This window comes from Ictidomys tridecemlineatus, chromosome 3, assembly GCF_052094955.1.
Source record: "Ictidomys tridecemlineatus isolate mIctTri1 chromosome 3, mIctTri1.hap1, whole genome shotgun sequence".
Classification (NCBI taxonomy): domain Eukaryota; kingdom Metazoa; phylum Chordata; class Mammalia; order Rodentia; family Sciuridae; genus Ictidomys; species Ictidomys tridecemlineatus.
The window spans coordinates 191104800-191108017 of NC_135479.1; the positions used below are offsets into that span (position 1 = coordinate 191104800).

The 3218-nt window shown below is 35.3% G+C and overlaps 1 non-coding gene across 1 annotated transcript; it reads left to right on the plus strand.

The window, feature by feature from the left end:
- The first annotated feature begins 645 nt into the window (after window positions 1-645).
- Window positions 646-753, plus strand: LOC120890468 (U6 spliceosomal RNA). Its single transcript, XR_005734682.1, has one exon. It is a non-coding gene; the product is annotated as a U6 spliceosomal RNA (small nuclear RNA).
- The last annotated feature ends 2465 nt before the right edge of the window (window positions 754-3218 follow it).

Genomic DNA, 3218 nt, shown 5'->3' on the forward strand with positions numbered 1-3218 from the left:
GATAGAACAAATGGCAGAAGAAAGGTGAATTTTCTCTCTTTTCTGGAGCTAGATGCCCTTCTCCAGGTTCTCATCCCTTAGTATTCAGGGACTTGCACCTCTCCTCCCTTAGTTTTTTAGGTCTTTGACCTTGCTCTGAGAGGTCCCCTAGTTCTTAGGTCTTCACACTTGGACTGAACCATGCTACTGACTTCTCTGGCTCTCTATCTTTCGGATACCTGATCTATCATGGGACTTTTCAGATTTTATAACTGTATGAACCAGTTGCTCTAATAAATCCCCTATTTATCTCCTATAGGTTCTTTCTTTTTGCAGAATTCTGGTTTACAAAGACTTCAGCAGCTCTGTTGACACAAAACCCTACACATGCATGTTTATAGCAGTTTTATTCATAATTGCCCAAGCTTGGAAGCAAGTGAGATGTCCTTCAAGAGTTGAGCAGACAAAATGTGACACATTGATAAAATGAAATATTGTTCAAAGCAAAAGGAAATTAGTTATCAGGTCATGAAGACAACGTGGAAGCATGTATATGCATATTACTAAATGAAGAAAAGCCCATCTGAAAAGACTACATGCTTTGTGATTCCAAGTATACAACATTCTGGAAAATTAAAAACTATAAAGACAGTAAAAATATCAATGGTGCAATAGCTATGGCTGCACATATAATAAAATTAGATGATACAGAAAAGATTAGCACAGCCCACGCACAAGAATGACTGGCAAATTCATTACGAATTCCATATTTTAAAGAAAGAGTATAAACTATCGGCTGTAGATGATGATTATCTGTCAATGTAGGTTCAACGATTATAACAAATGTACCACTCTGGTAGGGGAGATTAATAATAGGGGAGGGAGACTGCATGTGTGGAAGCAGGGATATATGGGAAATTTCTGTTATGTGCAGTTCAGTTTTGCTGTGAACTTAAAATTGCTCTAAAAAAACTAACCCCTGGCCCTAGGAAATATAATGATTTCTAAACAAATTCTGGATACACACACACATACACACACACACACACACACACACACACACACACACACACTAACTGTAGGATAAAATTCAATTGCTTGGGCAACTTTGAACCATCTCCTTATTTCTATCCTTCTCATCACAAAATGCTTCTAAACTTATATTCAATAACTAGCATATGATGAGAACAACAGGGAAGAACGATAAGTATTAATCAAAGTGTTAGTAGCAAAAGATGCTTGGGAAAGTAGACACACACTCTCCTCACTCCTTAAAGAATTTTCATATAAAAGGACTAGGACTCAAACACATTGTGTTGCTCCTGAGTGGCTTAAGCTAATTGGAAAGGATTTTACTGTGTTTAAAGCAGAACTTAGTAATCATGGGCAATAAATAGAAAACAGGAGGGATCATACTGGTGATTTTCGTTTGTTCCTAACTTGACTTCCACTTGAGACATTATCCCAGGTTTGGTAGTAAAATAGAAATTACTGCAAAAAGCCAGATGGTAATAACTGTGTCTAAGACAAACTCGTTTAAACCTTAGAGATCTGCTAATATGTGAAAATATTGGGAGACTTGGCAGCTAGAGAAAGGAGAATAAAAAGCTAAGACAATAATGCTATTATTTTACTTTTTCACAATAGCTTCCCCTCACGTTAATCATTACCTTAACCATCTCATCATTTTTCTTGAACGTTTTGAAATAACCTCCAGTCTTTTCTATTGCTGGTCTGTCTTCTATATTGCTTTAGATCATTCTAAGTTACAAATAGAATTACTGCCTGAGTATAACAGGTATTTAAATATTGCTTGAGTAAATGAAGTTCCCTCCCATGGTGAAAACACTCCTATGGCTTCCCATTTGTCTATACGGCAGAGTCTAAATTCCTTAACATGATGCAGGAGACTTCAAAGCTCCCTGCATCCTTTTCTCTCAGTTCTTCTCACCTGCACCTCTTTGTTATCCTGACTGGGATGGTCTCTTAGATTTCAAAGCTTTTCCATGTACTGCTTCCTCCTGCTGTCGTGCTGTTTTTCCTTCTCTGTCCTGAAAGTTTCTATTCCTTATTGGAATTTTCCCAGATGGGTTCCAGATAGATCAAGTCAGTTCCATCAAAGTTCCCATGAAACTATTAAACTTGTCATGTCTTTCAAGCATAAGGTTGTTTACATAGTTGGCTATCTGTTAAAACAGTGTCTTATGAGGGAAGAGCTCAATCTGATTGTCAATGTCAAGGCAAAGAGCATGCTAGAGTAAATATATGCAGAAGAATTAAGCAAACAGATTAGTCTTCTGGCTTCCCCTATCCAGAGTGTGACCTTAATAAAAATGACTTCTCAGAATTCAGTTTTCTCCTTTAAAATTTCAAAAGAAAGTTATTGTGACTGACTCATCAACTGGCAGATAAACTTTTTTATCTCTCAATAAAATGACATGAGAGAGAATCAAATTGCAGTCAATAAATGTGTGTGTGTATACATATGTGTAATGATTAAATTTCCAAAGGGTTATATTAATATTTAATGATTCTTAAATTTAATTGTCAGTGTTCTTGGTCTCATTGCCACATTGTTACAAAAGCTTCATTGATAAAGTATATGACAATCATAGGCATTTGAACGTACTTGTGATTCTTCGTGAAAGTAAATGACTAAGATTCGTGTAATACACTTTTAGTTTTCCTTCAAAATAATAACATCACGTGACTGGGATTTTAAAATCAATAGTCTATATTCAGAGAACTCATGATTAATTATTTAGTAGCATCAAAGTGAATACACTTAGTAAATTAGACATGACTTAGCCAATGAAAGCCAATATATAAAACTACACTCAGTTCAGAGGTTAGAATTGCAGGGCTTATGTGGAAGCTAAACTTGAGCCTGGTCTATTGGTGGAGAAAAATTAATGACCAGTTTATCTGTTTTCCAAGATTTTAAAATTTGTTCCAAGCCATCCTATTACACTTTTATTTGCTTCTTTGCTTCGTTAAGTGTGAAAAAGTGAAAATAATTTTTGTTATCAAAAATAGTTTTTGTTATCAAAAAAATTAAGAATTACACAACAAGGGATGGAATTTTAAGACCATTCCCTGAGAGGAAATGTGTTGCCAGGCCCATGAAAGCATTTTTCTGCTTGAATTCAGTATGCAGTATATCTCTGTTGTAAAGCGGTTGCAAGTCAATCTACTCCGAATGTTTAATTTTAAAAATATAACTGATCAAAATCTAAAAT